This window comes from Pseudophryne corroboree, unplaced genomic scaffold (genome assembly GCF_028390025.1).
Source record: "Pseudophryne corroboree isolate aPseCor3 unplaced genomic scaffold, aPseCor3.hap2 scaffold_129, whole genome shotgun sequence".
Classification (NCBI taxonomy): Eukaryota; Metazoa; Chordata; class Amphibia; order Anura; family Myobatrachidae; genus Pseudophryne; species Pseudophryne corroboree.
The window spans coordinates 767,480-786,167 of NW_026967915.1; the positions used below are offsets into that span (position 1 = coordinate 767,480).

At 40.8% G+C, this 18,688-nt stretch overlaps 3 non-coding genes across 3 annotated transcripts; all 3 read right to left on the reverse strand.

Moving 5' to 3' along the window:
* Positions 1–13,757: 13,757 nt before the first annotated feature.
* On the reverse strand, positions 13,758–13,831 carry TRNAR-CCU (transfer RNA arginine (anticodon CCU)). Its single transcript has one exon. It is a non-coding gene; the product is annotated as a tRNA-Arg (tRNA).
* A 2,838-nt stretch (positions 13,832–16,669) lies between these two features.
* Positions 16,670–16,743, reverse strand: TRNAR-CCU (transfer RNA arginine (anticodon CCU)). Its single transcript has one exon. It is a non-coding gene; the product is annotated as a tRNA-Arg (tRNA).
* Positions 16,744–18,604: 1,861 nt separating this feature from the next.
* On the reverse strand, positions 18,605–18,677 carry TRNAR-CCU (transfer RNA arginine (anticodon CCU)). Its single transcript has one exon. It is a non-coding gene; the product is annotated as a tRNA-Arg (tRNA).
* Between the last annotated feature and the right edge of the window lie 11 nt (positions 18,678–18,688).

The window sequence follows — 18,688 nt, forward strand, 5'->3', positions numbered from 1 at the left end:
AGTCAAAATACAGACGCCGGAATCCCGACCACACAATCCCGACAGGGGCGGCGAGCGGAAAGCAGCCCCTTGCATGCTTGCTTCGCTCGCCACGCGGTGGGCACGGTGCCTCGCTACGCTCTACACACTATTATATCAGTAGTCAGGAAACGCAGCATGCATTTGTGGAGTGAAGAGGGTGAAAAAGGAGAGAAAGTACAGTTTGTACTGTAAGGTTATGTCAGAGGGTGTGAAGATGATCAGCTCAGTGTTATACATGTTACAGTAAGTTAGAATACAGTACAGTGCATTATGTATTTCTATTTTATTACCAGGTGTCTCCTCCACTGGTTGGCGACGGACTGTAAAAAGATAATACAGTACAGTTAGTCATATCAGTTTGACTTAAAATAATGTTGGAGAAAAAAAAATACTGTAATTACAGTACCAACTATTGCTACTGTACAGTATATTTACCAAAAATGTATTCTGGCTCGTCGTCTGTGGGTAAAAGAGAAGAATATTATAAGATACAGTATACAGTAAAAAGTATAGTAATAGTACACTAGTGTCCAGGCCCAGTGTCAGGTGGGTAAAAAAAGGTATGCTTGTGACAGGCATGGTGATTCCAAGGGACCCCACCGAGACCATCAGAAAATTTGTGAGTGACCCGTATGCCGGTGATTATGACTAGAATAAGGTACAGTAGCAACTCTTTTTTCTTTTGAATTATGTATACTGTACAGTACTGTATGTGCATATTGTACAGTACACTTAAAATATTTAGCAGTTACTGTAGTGGTAATTTTTGGGATGACAGTATTAGCATACTGTAAGCATCCAACTGAGGCCCCCAAACAGATGCCGCCACTAGGTACAGTACGTGCCTCTCGTGCCTAATGGGAAATTCATCACTGACAGTATCTAGAGAGATGAATGGAGAGACAGTGACAAGGGGTGAGAGAGAGAGAGAGAGAGAAATTGAGTAAGATGGGTGTTTTTTTTAGAACAGGATGTTGTCCATACAGTAGCAACCAATCAAATATTACCTACTGTACTGTATTATCGTCTGTAAGTGTAACTAGATACTGTAAATGTTAATGTGGGATGTGATCGGTTGCTACTGTATGGGCAATATCACCAGTTCAAACAAAAACAATTTTCATCCGATTTCTACGCATTTGCCAGAAAAATCTGATGAAAAGTGCTACTCTGATGGCATCAGATCAATGTCAGTAATAATTCTTACCACTAAATGCAGCAGCATCATCATCATCCTCCTCCTCCTCCGTGGCCTGTTCCAGTGTAGGGCCTGTGAAAAAAAACATTAATGTGAAAAAAAAAAAAGGTTCATTCCAGGAAATACACATACCCTCCAACATGACCCGCCCCACTAGGTACAAAATGCTCTGGTTCTGGACTTCCCTCTTAATTTATTATTGCCATCACCTGTGAAGAAACAGCTTTCTTATCATATAACTAGTTCAACACAGGTGATGGAAATCATAAATTAAGAGGGAAGTCTAGAAACAGAGCAGTGCGGCGGGTCATGTTGGAGGGTCTGCATACAGAAACATAGAATTTGATGACAAATACTGTAAGAACCACTTTGCCCATCTAATCTGCCTCTTTTTTTTAACCTTTTTTTTACATCAAACCTTATAACAATTTTCCCCAAACATCACATGATGCAAAGATAAATAAATAAAAAAAGAGGTGCAAGATGGAATTGTGATTGGGCCCTCCCAACCACCCTTATGTTATATAAACAGGGTCTGCCACACGACTGTGGCTGAAATGACTGGTTGGTTTGGGCCCCCACCAAAAAAAGAAGCAATCAATCTCTCCTTGCTCAAACTGGCTCTACAGAGGCACGATGTACCGGACTGGACTTACTTAATGGGTGCAGTGAGGTGATGGACATAGAGATAGAGTCCTGGTCCTCCTCCTCCGCCACCGCCTGTGACAGTGTAGGGCCTGTGAAAGCAAAAAATCCATGAAATATACTTTTGTATTCTGTGTTGAATACAGTAAAGCAAAAATTCAGTCAGGAATTGGAGGAGGAGAGTAAATTTCGCACACAGAGACGAGAATGTCGAGGCCAGAATCAGGGGGTAGTGGAGGAGGGTTAGGATACCGTACCTCACCCTGTTGGGATTGCTGCAATCAGGATGCCACTGTCGGTCACCTGACCGCTAGAATCCTGACTGCTGGTCACGCAAACCCAACCCATTGGTTTAACACAATGTACAGTACAGTACAATACTGCAGTTTACTTACCAAGTTGGGGAGAGGGTTTTTCATCCTCATCCTCACTGTCAATAATTACTGAGTTGAAAATAAAAAAATATTATAAACAAAATACAGTAGAGTACAGTTACTACAAAATTGCACAGTAGTACAGTGCTACAGGAGGCAGAGATATATTCATAATACAGTAGGAGCAGAATGACTGTCCAGCGGTAGGGGACATACAGTACTGTATTTAAAAGACCTGCTGTCTGGATCCCGACATTCAGAATGCAGAGTGTGGATTCAGAGTATGATTGGAGGGTTAGGCTAGTGGAGGGTGGGTCGGATGCACAATTTTGGGCACCATAATACAAAATGGATATCGTGGAACTACAAAAGGTTTAGAGGCGGGCGACCAAAGTGATGAAGTGGATTGAGAAGATGGAATACAAGGAAAGGCAGGCTAGGCATGTTTACATTGGAAAAGAGGAGATTAAGAGGGGACATGATTAACCTTTACAAATATACTGTATACAGTAAGGGGACAATACACAGGAACGGTTTTTGATAAGATGGACACAGAGGACACGTGCACAGTAACTCTTGTTGAAGTAGAGGCGATTTCGCACAGAGGCGAAAAGGGGTCTTCACAGTGAGGGAAATACTGTACAGTACATGTTTGGAATTCCCTGCCTGAAAAGTAATAAAAGTGGACTTGGTCAATACTTTTAAGAATGGGCTTGAGAAAATCCTACTGTACTTACTATAATCTGGCTCCTCTTCCTCCCCCGAATCAATGGGAATGAGCTCCTCCTCTGTATCAATTACGAGGCGGTCTGTGTGTAAAAGATGACAAGTATTGTAAAATACAAAAATTACAGTAATACTGTAGGAAACTAGTGTGTCTGTAACAAAAAGTAATTATTACCACTTCCGGAGCTCTCGGATGCAGCAGGTGGTGGTGGTGGTGGTGTTGGTACTGTGGGAAAAAAAATAACAGTACTGTAAGTGAAGCTGTCAATTTGAAACATGTACTGTACAGTATCCAGGACACATGTACAGTAGTGTAACAACGATGACAGTCACACCAGAATTCTCGTTACACAATACCTGGCAGCGCAGCAGGTGGTGGTGGTGGTGGTGGTGGAACTGTGGGAAAAAAAATAACAGTACTGTAAGTGAAGCTGTCAATTGGAAACATGTACTGTACAGTATCCAGGACACATGTACAGTAGTGTAACAACGATGACAGTAGCACCAGAATTCTCGTTACACAATACCTGGCAGCGCAGCAGGTGGTGGTGGTGGTGGTGGTGGTACTGTGGGAAAAAAAATAACAGTACTGTAAGTGAAGCTGTCAATTGGAAACATGTACTGCACAGTATCCAGGACACATGTACAGTAGTGTAACAACGATGACAGTAGCACCAGAATTCTCGTTACACAATACCTGGCAGCGCAGCAGGTGGTGGTGGTGGTGGTACTGTGGGAAAAAAAATAACAGTACTGTAAGTGAAGCTGTCAATTTGAAACATGTACTGTACAGTATCCAGGACACATGTACAGTAGTGTAACAACGATGACAGTAGCACCAGAATTCTCGTTACACAATACCTGGCAGCGCAGCAGGTGGTGGTGGTGGTGGTGGTGGTACTGTGGGAAAAAAAATAACAGTACTGTAAGTGAAGCTGTCAATTTGAAACATGTACTGTACAGTATCCAGGACACATGTACAGTAGTGTAACAACGATGACAGTAGCACCAGAATTCTCGTTACACAATACCTGGCAGCGCAGCAGGTGGTGGTGGTGGTGGTGGTGGTACTGTGGGAAAAAAAATAACAGTACTGTAAGTGAAGCTGTCAATTTGAAACATGTACTGTACAGTATCCAGGACACATGTACAGTAGTGTAACAACGATGACAGTAGCACCAGAATTCTCGTTACACAATACCTGGCAGCGCAGCAGGTGGTGGTGGTGGTGGTGGTGGTACTGTGGGAAAAAAATAACAGTACTGTAAGTGAAGCTGTCAATTTGAAACATGTACTGTACAGTATCCAGGACACATGTACAGTAGTGTAACAACGATGACAGTAGCACCAGAATTCTCGTTACACAATACCTGGCAGCGCAGCAGGTGGTGGTGGTGGTGGTGGTGGTACTGTGGGAAAAAAAATAACAGTACTGTAAGTGAAGCTGTCAATTTGAAACATGTACTGTACAGTATCCAGGACACATGTACAGTAGTGTAACAACGATGACAGTAGCACCAGAATTCTCGTTACACAATACCTGGCAGCGCAGCAGGTGGTGGTGGTGGTGGTACTGTGGGAAAAAAAATAACAGTACTGTAAGTGAAGCTGTCAATTTGAAACATGTACTGTACAGTATCCAGGACACATGTACAGTAGTGTAACAACGATGACAGTAGCACCAGAATTCTCGTTACACAATACCTGGCAGCGCAGCAGGTGGTGGTGGTGGTGGTGGTGGTGGTACTGTGGGAAAAAAAATAACAGTACTGTAAGTGAAGCTGTCAATTTGAAACATGTACTGTACAGTATCCAGGACACATGTACAGTAGTGTAACAACGATGACAGTAGCACCAGAATTCTCGTTACACAATACCTGGCAGCGCAGCAGGTGGTGGTGGTGGTGGTGGTGGTACTGTGGGAAAAAAAATAACAGTACTGTAAGTGAAGCTGTCAATTTGAAACATGTACTGTACAGTATCCAGGACACATGTACAGTAGTGTAACAACGATGACAGTAGCACCAGAATTCTCGTTACACAATACCTGGCAGCGCAGCAGGTGGTGGTGGTGGTGGTACTGTGGGAAAAAAAATAACAGTACTGTAAGTGAAGCTGTCAATTTGAAACATGTACTGCACAGTATCCAGGACCAAAAAGGGGTCCGGCCAATAAACAATCTGCATCAGAGAAGCAAGATACAGTATGCTTAAAGTATACAGTACTATATACTAGATCGCCAACAAACGTAAATTAACAAACAACTATCACTGGAATTTACCATCCTCATCCCGTAGCGAAGCACGGGTATTCAGCTATCTACAATGTTATTTATACTTTGTGTTTAATATTTACATTTAGTTTTGTAAACAGACATTCTTAACATTAACGGATTGCAGCGAGTTATCTGTGATGGTCAGGACAGGGGGTTGGGACTATAGAAATCACTATGTACTGTACACTACTGTATTTGACAATACTTAGCAGCTTGGCGGCGCCTGTCCCGCCTCCTGTGACGTCGTGCTACCAGCCCTGTAAAAATATATATACAGTATAATGGCAGCATACTGTACAGCCAATGAAATTCAACATTGACAGCATCTTTATGACATCACAATAAATGGAATTGTTCATTCTAGTACCCTGCACCTAATCACTCAGGAGGGCATAGTGTACTGTACTGTCTTCAAAACTTAAGGGGCACATTTCTAAATGTGACATACAGTACACTTACAGTATCGCTACAGTACAGTAGGTCCAGGGTATTAGACAGAACACTACCTTTATAGACATTGTAACACACATAAGCATTGCCCTTATAAACATTATGACACACATCAGCATGCAGCCCTCCCACCCTTAACCATCTCAGTACTGTTCATTACATTACAAATTGATTTCATGACAGATGATGCAGTACTCACCTGAATTCATCTTATTCACGTCATGTCACAGTAGTGCAGTTTATTCACGTCACAGTACTGTCCTTGATTCACGTTGTGTCACACAGTAGAGCACCGTATTCACGTCACAGTACTGTCCTTGATTCACGTTGTGTCACACAGTAGAGCACCGTATTCACGTCACAGTACTGTCCTTGATTCACGTTGTGTCACACAGTAGAGCACCTTATTCACGTCACAGTACTGTCCTTGATTCACGTTGTGTCACACAGTAGAGCACCGTATTCACGTCACAGTACTGTCCTTGATTCACGTTGTGTCACACAGTAGAGCACCTTATTCACGTTACTGTACGTCACAGTAGTGCAGTAGTATATCCACATTACGTCACAAAGTAGAGATCTGCCAGTCATGAACCTTATGCAAGAGTAATGCACGTCAGAACACATTAGGCCACTGTAACATCCCTTAGAATAATTTCTGCCAAAGTAACATCCCTTAGAACACTGTACTATCTGAAACACAAATTTCGGCACACTGCAATTAAACCACACAATGCACTGCACGACTGCGTGATATGACAAACTGCACATTTCCCTGCAAAATATGATACAATGTACACTACACAAAAAACTGCAATTACCACATGTGTATACAGTACACTGCACGACAGTGCTGGCCCTAGCCAGGTACAGATACAGCCGCAGTCACGCAAAATATAGGCATGCCGCATATCATTTTAATCAGCAGAAGCTGCTGGTGCCCCTAAGCATAGCAAATGCCCTAGGCATTTGCCTACTGTAGTTTGCCTATGCCTAAGGCCGGCTCTGCTGCACGATGTGATTCACTATGTATTACACTCACTGCACAATACCATATTCTGAATGTACACTGCATGACACGCTGCAATTACGCAGCACGATACACTGTGATACATTGCATATACTGTACACTGCATGATACTGTACACTGCACAATCGTAGACCACCTGGATTGTAAAGAACTACTGTATATACACAAGTTTAAAAAAATAACAATTGTTTTTGTAAAACGCATGTCGATCTTTTTCCATGTCAACTTAACGACCATGTCAACCTACAGTAACTGGTGTCAACCAATTTCAAAAGCCGCACCATCTAGGTCGACGCAAAAAAACAAATTGACCTTTTGACCCGGGTTAATGTTTGGTCCTTGTTTAACCATTTGTTTACCACAAATACTGTACAGTGCTGTATAGACCGGATACCTGCTGCTACAGCAGCCCCTGCTATAATGTACTGTACCTGTAACTACAGTAACTTAAAGTACAGTAATCTACAGTAATGTACTGTACTTACAATCCCTTATGGCCTGCAGGCGTCGTGGGGTCCGCCTCACGAGGTCACTCCACCTCCTCTGGAGAGACCTCACCGTTCTCCTCCGGTTGTAGGTCCGGAGGATATCCCTGCTGGCCCTCCTATATGCCCTAACTTTCTCCTCGTTGCTGGCGAGAGTTCTGTCCCGCCAGCGAACGAGGAGACGCAGCTCACCCAGAGCATAGGGACGGTCACGTACTACAGGTACAGCAGCCATGCTTATGCTCAATGAGCGATCCAGACGTCGTGCGTCTCAGACGTCGTGCGTCTCAGACGTCGTGCGTTCCAGGCATTCAACGTACAGTACTGTAGTTACTGTACTTTGTGACAGTTTCCCTTAGTTTTACATATGCCCTTTCTTTGACCACAGTATTTTCCACTGTCTTGCCCTACGCCCTTCCCTCCTGGGAGCCTTCACAGGTCTTATGCTATACACAAATACCGAAGATGCACAGTCCGTCAGAATACACTCATTTCATTCACGCTGTTTGGGTGCATTTAGCGTAAAGAATCGCTCCTGCAGATGTACTTTGATTTATGTGAAACCTGTGTGCATCCTTCCATTGACTGTCTTACAATGTAAATAAAATAATACAGTGCATTATTACAGAAAAAAAAAAAAAAAAAAGAAAGAAAGCACATCATGTCTCGAACCCTGGACCCCCAGTGAGGGAGGTGGGAGCCTTCACCCCTAGCCCACGACGCCTCATGAGAGATTTCTAATTTCATGTGTGAAAGTACTGCAAACAGCGCCCGGCCCTCGCCCCATTGCTGTTGGTTTATGCCTTAGAGGACTCGGACGCTCGCATTTGTAAAGCACGGTGTTTTCCTCCGCCTCCTGCTAGCCTGTTGCCCTTCCCCCATGGGAGCCTGCACAGATCATGCAGTAGACAGGGAGGGAATGCAGGTCATGTGCAATACACAAACGCCCACTGTAGTACTATTTTGCTCACTTACAGTACCGTACTGTAGGTTGCATTTAGCGTAAAGAATCGCTCCTGCAGATGTACTTTGATTTATGTGAAACCTGTGTGCATCCTTCCATTGGATGTACTGTATTGGAGAGAAAAAAAAAAATGTTAAAGTGAATGTCACGGGAACACATTAAAAATAAGGTTGGCACTTCCTTCCCATTGGTGTTGGTTTACAGTATGCCGTAGTGTACTCGGACGCTCATGTAATTGCATTTCAAAGGCACAGTATTTTCCATCGTCTCCCCCCTACCCCCATCGCCCTTCCCCCCTGGGGGCCTGCACAGGGAGGAAATTCAGGTCCTGTGCAATGCACAAACGCTGAAGATCTACAGTACTGTTTTGCTTAGTTGGTAGCGCCAGAATACACTCATTTCATTCACGCTGTTTGGGTGCATTTAGCGTAAAGAATCGCTCCTGCAGATGTACTTTGATTTATGTGAAACCTGTGTGCATCCTTCCATTGACTGTCTTACAATGTAAATAAAATAATACAGTGCATTATTACAGAAAAAAAAAAAAAAAAAAGAATGAAAGCACATCATGTCTCGAACCCTGGACCCCCAGTGAGGGAGGTGGGAGCCTTCACCCCTAGCCCACGACGCCTCATGAGAGATTTCTAATTTCATGTGTGAAAGTACTGCAAACAGCGCCCGGCCCTCGCCCCATTGCTGTTGGTTTATGCCTTAGAGGACTCGGACGCTCGCATTTGTAAAGCACGGTGTTTTCCTCCGCCTCCTGCTAGCCTGTTGCCCTTCCCCCATGGGAGCCTGCACAGATCATGCAGTAGACAGGGAGGGAATGCAGGTCATGTGCAATACACAAACGCCCACTGTAGTACTATTTTGCTCACTTACAGTACCGTACTGTAGGTTGCATTTAGCGTAAAGAATCGCTCCTGCAGATGTACTTTGATTTATGTGAAACCTGTGTGCATCCTTCCATTGGATGTACTGTATTGGAGAGAAAAAAAAAAATGTTAAAGTGAATGTCACGGGAACACATTAAAAATAAGGTTGGCACTTCCTTCCCATTGGTGTTGGTTTACAGTATGCCGTAGTGTACTCGGACGCTCATGTAATTGCATTTCAAAGGCACAGTATTTTCCATCGTCTCCCCCCTACCCCCATCGCCCTTCCCCCCTGGGGGCCTGCACAGGGAGGAAATTCAGGTCCTGTGCAATGCACAAACGCTGAAGATCTACAGTACTGTTTTGCTTAGTTGGTAGCGCCAGAATACACTCATTTCATTCACGCTGTTTGGGTGCATTTAGCGTAAAGAATCGCTCCTGCAGATGTACTTTGATTTATGTGAAACCTGTGTGCATCCTTCCATTGACTGTCTTACAATGTAAATAAAATAATACAGTGCATTATTACAGAAAAAAAAAAAAAAAAAAAGAAAGAAAGCACATCATGTCTCGAACCCTGGACCCCCAGTGAGGGAGGTGGGAGCCTTCACCCCTAGCCCACGACGCCTCATGAGAGATTTCTAATTTCATGTGTGAAAGTACTGCAAACAGCGCCCGGCCCTCGCCCCATTGCTGTTGGTTTATGCCTTAGAGGACTCGGACGCTCGCATTTGTAAAGCACGGTGTTTTCCTCCGCCTCCTGCTAGCCTGTTGCCCTTCCCCCATGGGAGCCTGCACAGATCATGCAGTAGACAGGGAGGGAATGCAGGTCATGTGCAATACACAAACGCCCACTGTAGTACTATTTTGCTCACTTACAGTACCGTACTGTAGGTTGCATTTAGCGTAAAGAATCGCTCCTGCAGATGTACTTTGATTTATGTGAAACCTGTGTGCATCCTTCCATTGGATGTACTGTATTGGAGAGAAAAAAAAAAATGTTAAAGTGAATGTCACGGGAACACATTAAAAATAAGGTTGGCACTTCCTTCCCATTGGTGTTGGTTTACAGTATGCCGTAGTGTACTCGGACGCTCATGTAATTGCATTTCAAAGGCACAGTATTTTCCATCGTCTCCCCCCTACCCCCATCGCCCTTCCCCCCTGGGGGCCTGCACAGGGAGGAAATTCAGGTCCTGTGCAATGCACAAACGCTGAAGATCTACAGTACTGTTTTGCTTAGTTGGTAGCGCCAGAATACACTCATTTCATTCACGCTGTTTGGGTGCATTTAGCGTAAAGAATCGCTCCTGCAGATGTACTTTGATTTATGTGAAACCTGTGTGCATCCTTCCATTGACTGTCTTACAATGTAAATAAAATAATACAGTGCATTATTACAGAAAAAAAAAAAAAAAAAAAAGAAAGAAAGCACATCATGTCTCGAACCCTGGACCCCCAGTGAGGGAGGTGGGAGCCTTCACCCCTAGCCCACGACGCCTCATGAGAGATTTCTAATTTCATGTGTGAAAGTACTGCAAACAGCGCCCGGCCCTCGCCCCATTGCTGTTGGTTTATGCCTTAGAGGACTCGGACGCTCGCATTTGTAAAGCACGGTGTTTTCCTCCGCCTCCTGCTAGCCTGTTGCCCTTCCCCCATGGGAGCCTGCACAGATCATGCAGTAGACAGGGAGGGAATGCAGGTCATGTGCAATACACAAACGCCCACTGTAGTACTATTTTGCTCACTTACAGTACCGTACTGTAGGTTGCATTTAGCGTAAAGAATCGCTCCTGCAGATGTACTTTGATTTATGTGAAACCTGTGTGCATCCTTCCATTGGATGTACTGTATTGGAGAGAAAAAAAAAATGTTAAAGTGAATGTCACGGGAACACATTAAAAATAAGGTTGGCACTTCCTTCCCATTGGTGTTGGTTTACAGTATGCCGTAGTGTACTCGGACGCTCATGTAATTGCATTTCAAAGGCACAGTATTTTCCATCGTCTCCCCCCTACCCCCATCGCCCTTCCCCCCTGGGGGCCTGCACAGGGAGGAAATTCAGGTCCTGTGCAATGCACAAACGCTGAAGATCTACAGTACTGTTTTGCTTAGTTGGTAGCGCCAGAATACACTCATTTCATTCACGCTGTTTGGGTGCATTTAGCGTAAAGAATCGCTCCTGCAGATGTACTTTGATTTATGTGAAACCTGTGTGCATCCTTCCATTGACTGTCTTACAATGTAAATAAAATAATACAGTGCATTATTACAGAAAAAAAAAAAAAGAAAGAAAGCACATCATGTCTCGAACCCTGGACCCCCAGTGAGGGAGGTGGGAGCCTTCACCCCTAGCCCACGACGCCTCATGAGAGATTTCTAATTTCATGTGTGAAAGTACTGCAAACAGCGCCCGGCCCTCGCCCCATTGCTGTTGGTTTATGCCTTAGAGGACTCGGACGCTCGCATTTGTAAAGCACGGTGTTTTCCTCCGCCTCCTGCTAGTCCTCCATTCCCATTATGCATTAGCGAACTCAGACGCTCATATATTTTAAAAGCACGGTGTTTATACATTGTACTGTACATTCTTCCTTTTACACAATTACTGTAGTTGCGTCTCCATACACATACAGTACTGTACTCCATACTTTTTCCACCGCTTCCCGTTACGCCTACAGTATTGCCAGAGCTGTAGATCAATCCGCCGCTATACTGTACGATCGAAAGTACTGGATTAGTGGAGCATTAGCCACACAGTGGTGGAGATGTGTAATGCATGATGAGTATCTAGATCGTCTCAACGCGCCTGCCTGTGATTAAACTCAGCTATCGCCTTAGCGTGGCTAAACGCCCGTCTCGGCGGAGAAACAGTCAAGATAAAGTTGGCTACATCTGTATGTTTTTAATAGTCAATTATTTATTTTTGAGAAAAAGTGAAGCTGTTTACTGTGTTCTTTGCATTACCAAGTCCAGCAAGAAATGTGCTGGCACTATCCAGAGCTGTCAGTATGGATTATCATGCTCTATTGCAAAAAAACTATTTGATGCAACTGCTTTACCAACAGTGTATTAATCTTTTCAATTGCTGTTTTGTTGGCTGACTGAAGGAAGATATGCAGTGCATTTGAACCAAAGCAGATGTGTGCTGACAACTTGAATTTACAATCATATTTGTGTTTTTTCTTTCTTTCTTTCTTTCTTTCTTTCTTTCTTTCTTTCTTTCTTTCTTTCTTTCTTTCTTTCTTTCTTTCTTCCATCCTTTGTAATATCATATTAAATATTAAGGTAGAAGATTATAATCAATGACTAATGACATAAGAAAAAGGAAAAAAACTGTAAACAAAACTGCTTCAGGTGAGACTTGAATTCACAACCTTGACATTGCTCAACAGATACTGTCTTATAAGTACCACGCGCTGTCCAATTGCACCACTGGCGCACTGTGCAGCATAAAACAGTTATGCTAGATGTGGATTTTATTCAATACAATCAGTACAGTCATAAGAATTTAAAAAGAAAATCATTTTTGGTGATGAATGATGAGCAACAAAGGATCATGCATGCCAGATGGCACTTGAATAAGCTTTTCACAGTGATAGAAAAGTAAACAAAAAAACCACAACAATGTTATAATAAATGTCATTTTTAGCTTCTGTGGTCATGTTTTTGCAATCTAAACACTACAAGACTGTTGTACAGTTGAAGCAAGGATAAAGTATCAACTCTAGTGACAACACAGCTGCTTTAATGAGTTCCTCCCCAGATGGGACTTGAACCCCCAATCCCTGGTTTAGGAGGCCAGTGCCTTATCCATTAGGCCACTGGGGCTTACTGACTTTCTCCTTCAAGACTGATATGTTTTTAATAGTCAATTATTTATTTTTGAGAAAAAGTGAAGCTGTTTACTGTGTTCTTTGCATTACCAAGTCCAGCAAGAAATGTGCTGGTACTATCCAGAGCTGTCAGTATGGATTATCATGCTCTATTGCAAAAAAACTATTTGATGCAACTGCTTTACCAACAGTGTGTTAATCTTTTCAATTGCTGTTTTGTTGGCTGACTGAAGGAAGATATGCAGTGCATTTGAACCAAAGCAGATGTGTGCTGACAACTTAAATTTACAATCATATTTGTGTTTTTTCTTTCTTTCTTTCTTTCTTTCTTTCTTTCTTTCTTTCTTTCTTTCTTTCTTTCTTTCTTTCTTTCTTTCTTCCATCCTTTGTAATATCATATTAAATATTAAGGTAGAAGATTATAATCAATGACTAATGACATAAGAAAAAGGAAAAAAACTGTAAACAAAACTGCTTCAGGTGAGACTTGAATTCACAACCTTGACATTGCTCAACAGATACTGTCTTATAAGTACCACGCGCTGTCCAATTGCACCACTGGAGCACTTTGCAGCATAAAACAGTTATGCTAGATGTGGATTTTATTCAATACAATCAGTACAGTCATAAGAATTTAAAAAGAAAATCATTTTTGGTGATGAATGATGAGCAACAAAAGATCATGCAGGCCAGATGGCACTTGAATAAGCTTTCCACAGTGATAGAAAAGTAAACAAAAAACCCACAACAATGTTATAATAAATGTCATTTTTAGCTTCTGTGGTCATGTTTTTGCAATCTAAACACTACAAGACTGTTGTACAGTTGAAGCAAGGATAAAATATCAACTCTAGTGACGACACAGCTGCTTTAATGAGTTCCACCCCAGATGGGACTTGAACCCACAATCCCTGGCTTAGGAAGACCAGTGCCTTATCCATTAGGCCACTGGGGCTTACTGACTTTCTCATTCAAGACTGATAGGTTTTTAATAGTCAATTATTTATTTTTGAGAAAAAGTGAAGCTGTTTACTGTGTTCTTTGCATTACCAAGTCCAGCAAGAAATGTGCTGGTACTATCCAGAGCTGTCAGTATGGATTATCATGCTATATTGCAAAAAATCTATTTGATGCAACTGCTTTACCAACAGTGTGTTAATCTTTTCAATTGCTGTTTTGTTGGCTGACTGAAGGAAGATATGCAGTGCATTTGAACCAAAGCAGATGTGTGCTGACAACTTAAATTTACAATCATATTTGTGTTTTTTCTTTCTTTCTTTCTTTCTTTCTTTCTTTCTTTCTTTCTTTCTTTCTTTCTTTCTTTCTTTCTTTCTTTCTTTCTCTCTTTCTTTCTTTCTTTCTTTCTTTCATCCTTTGTAATATCATATTAAATATTAAGGTAGAAGATTATAATCAATGACTAATGACATAAGAAAAAGGAAAGAAACTGTAAACAAAACTGCTTCAGGTGAGACTTGAATTCAAAACCTTGACATTGCTCAACAGATACTGTCTTATAAGTACCACGCGCTGTCCAATTGCACCACTGGAGCACTGTGCAGCATAAAACAGTTATGCTAGATGTGGATTTTATTCAATACAATCAGTACAGTCATAAAAATTTAAAAAGAAAATCATTTTTGGTGATGAATGATGAGCAACAAAGGATCATGCATGCCAGATGGCACTTGAATAAGCTTTCCACAGTGATAGAAAAGTAAACAAAAAAAACACAACAATGTTATAATAAATGTCATTTTTAGCTTCTGTGGTCATGTTTTTGCAATCTAAACACTACAAGACTGTTGTACAGTTGAAGCAAGGATAAAATATCAACTCTAGTGACGACACAGCTGCTTTAATAAGTTCCACACCAGATGGGACTTCAACCCACAATCCCTGGCTTAGGAGGCCAGTGCCTGATCCATTAGGCCACTGGGGCTTACTGACTTTCTCATTCAAGACTGATATGTTTTTAATAGTCAATTATTTATTTTTGAGAAAAAGTGAAGCTGTTTACTGTGTTCTTTGCATTACCAAGTCCAGCAAGAAATGTGCTGGCACTATCCAGAGCTGTCAGTATGGATTATCATGCTCTATTGCAAAAAAACTATTTGATGCAACTGCTTAACCAACAGTGTATTAATCTTTTCAATTGCTGTTTTGTTGGCTGACTGAAGGAAGATATGCAGTGCATTTGAACCAAAGCAGATGTGTGCTGACAACTTGAATTTACAATCATATTTGTGTTTTTTCTTTCTTTCTTTCTTTCTTTCTTTCTTTCTTTCTTTCTTTCTTTCTTTCTTTCTTTCTTTCTTTCTTTCTTTCTTTCTTTCTATCTTTCTTTCTTCCATCCTTTGTAATATCATATTAAATATTAAGGTAGAAGATTATAATCAATGACTAATGACATAAGAAAAAGGAAAAAAAAACTGTAAACAAAACTGCTTTAGGTGAGACTTGAATTCACAACCTTGACATTGCTCAACAGATACTGTCTTATAAGTACCACGCGCTGTCCAATTGCACCACTGGCGCACTGTGCAGCATAAAACAGTTATGCTAGATGTGGATTTTATTCAATACAATCAGTACAGTCATAAGAATTTAAAAAGAAAATCATTTTTGGTGATGAATGATGAGCAACAAAGGATCATGCATGCCAGATGGCACTTGAATAAGCTTTTCACAGTGATAGAAAAGTAAACAAAAAACCCACAACAATGTTATAATAAATGTCATTTTTAGCTTCTGTGGTCATGTTTTTGCAATCTAAACACTACAAGACTGTTGTACAGTTGAAGCAAGGATAAAGTATCAACTCTAGTGACGACACAGCTGCTTTAATGAGTTCCTCCCCAGATGGGACTTGAACCCCCAATCCCTGGTTTAGGAAGCCAGTGCCTTATCCATTAGGCCACTGGGGCTTACTGACTTTCTCATTCAAGACTCATATGTTTTTAATAGTCAATTATTTATTTTTGAGAAAAAGTGAAGCTGTTTACTGTGTTCTTTGCATTACCAAGTCCAGCAAGAAATGTGCTAGTACTATCCAGAGCTGTCAGTATGGATTATCATGCTCTATTGCAAAAAAACTATTTGATGCAACTGCTTTACCAACAGTGTGTTAATCTTTTCAATTGCTGTTTTGTTGGCTGACTGAAGGAAGATATGCAGTGCATTTGAACCAAAGCAGATGTGTGCTGACAACTTAAATTTACAATCATATTTGTGTTTTTTCTTTCTTTCTTTCTTTCTTTCTTTCTTTCTTTCTTTCTTTCTTTCTTTCTTCCATCCTTTGTAATATCATATTAAATATTAAGGTAGAAGATTATAATCAATGACTAATGACATAAGAAAAAGGAAAAAAACTGTAAACAAAACTGCTTCAGGTGAGACTTGAATTCACAACCTTGACATTGCTCAACAGATACTGTCTTATAAGTACCACGCGCTGTCCAATTGCACCACTGGAGCACTTTGCAGCATAAAACAGTTATGATAGATGTGGATTTTATTCAATACAATCAGTACAGTCATAAGAATTTAAAAAGAAAATCATTTTTGGTGATGAATGATGAGCAACAAAAGATCATGCAGGCAAGATGGCACTTGAATAAGCTTTCCACAGTGATAGAAAAGTAAACAAAAAAACCACAACAATGTTATAATAAATGTCATTATTAGCTTCTGTGGTCATGTTTTTGCAATCTAAACACTACAAGACTGTTGTACAGTTGAAGCAAGGATAAAATATCAACTCTAGTGACGACACAGCTGCTTTAATGAGTTCCACCCCAGATGGGACTTGAACCCACAATCCCTGGCTTAGGAAGACCAGTGCCTTATCCATTAGGCCACTGGGGCTTACTGACTTTCTCATTCAAGACTGATATGTTTTTAATAGTCAATTATTTATTTTTGAGAAAAAGTGAAGCTGTTTACTGTGTTCTTTGCATTACCAAGTCCAGCAAGAAATGTGCTGGTACTATCCAGAGCTGTCAGTATGGATTATCATGCTATATTGCAAAAAATCTATTTGATGCAACTGCTTTACCAACAGTGTGTTAATCTTTTCAATTGCTGTTTTGTTGGCTGACTGAAGGAAGATATGCAGTGCATTTGAACCAAAGCAGATGTGTGCTGACAACTTAAATTTACAATCATATTTGTGTTTTTTCTTTCTTTCTTTCTTTCTTTCTTTCTTTCTTTCTTTCTTTCTTTCTTTCTTTCTTTCTTTCTTTCTTTCTTCCATCCTTTGTAATATCATATTAAATATTAAGGTAGAAGATTATAATCAATGACTAATGACATAAGAAAAAGGAGAAAAACTGTAAACAAAACTGCTTCAGGTGAGACTTGAATTCACAACCTTGACATTGCTCAACAGATACTGTCTTATAAGTACCACGCGCTGTCCAATTGCACCACTGGAGCACTTTGCAGCATAAAACAGTTATGCTAGATGTGGATTTTATTCAATACAATCAGTACAGTCATAAAAATTTAAAAAGAAAATCATTTTTGGTGATGAATGATGAGCAACAAAGGATCATGCATGCCAGATGGCACTTGAATAAGCTTTCCACAGTGATAGAAAAGTAAACAAAAAAACCACAACAATGTTATAATAAATGTCATTTTTAGCTTCTGTGGTCATGTTTTTACAATCTAAACACTACAAGACTGTTGTACAGTTGAAGCAAGGATAAAATATCAACTCTAGTGACGACACAGCTGCTTTAATGAGTTCCACACCAGATGGGACTTCAACCCACAATCCCTGGCTTAGGAGGCCAGTGCCTTAGCCATTAGGCCACTGGGGCTTACTGACTTTCTCATTCAAGACTGATATGTTTTTAATAGTCAATTATTTATTTTTGAGAAAAAGTGAAGCTGTTTACTGTGTTCTTTGCATTACCAAGTCCAGCAAGAAATGTGCTGGTACTATCCAGAGCTGTCAGTATGGATTATCATGCTCTATTGCAAAAAAACTATTTGATGCAACTGCTTTACCAACAGTGTATTAATCTTTTCAATTGCTGTTTTGTTGGCTGACTGAAGGAAGATATGCAGTGCATTTGAACCAAAGCAGATGTGTGCTGACAACTTGAATTTACAATCATATTTGTGTTTTTTCTTTCTTTCTTTCTTTCTTTCTTTCTTTCTTTCTTTCTTTCTTTCTTTCTTTCTTTCTTTCTTTCTTTCTTTCTTTCTTTATTTCTTCCATCCTTTGTAATATCATATTAAATATTAAGGTAGAAGATTATAATCAATGACTAATGACATAAGAAAAAGGAAAAAAACTGTAAACAAAACTGCTTCAGGTGAGACTTGAATTCACAACCTTGACATTGCTCAACAGATACTGTCTTCTAAGTACCACGCGCTGTCCAATTGCACCACTGGAGCACTTTGCAGTATAAAACAGTTATGCTAGATGTGGATTTTATTCAATACAATCAGTACAGTCATAAGAATTTAAAAAGAAAATCATTTTTGGTGATGAATGATGAGCAACAAAAGATCATGCAGGCCAGATGGCACTTGAATAAGCTTTCCACAGTGATAGAAAAGTAAACAAAAAAAACACAACAATGTTATAATAAATGTCATTTTTAGCTTCTGTGGTCATGTTTTTGCAATCTAAACACTACAAGACTGTTGTACAGTTGAAGCAAGGATAACATATCAACTCTAGTGACGACACAGCTGCTTTAATGAGTTCCACACCAGATGGGACTTGAACCCACAATCCCTGGCTTAGGAAGCCAGTGCCTTATCCATTAGGCCACTGGGGCTTACTGACTTT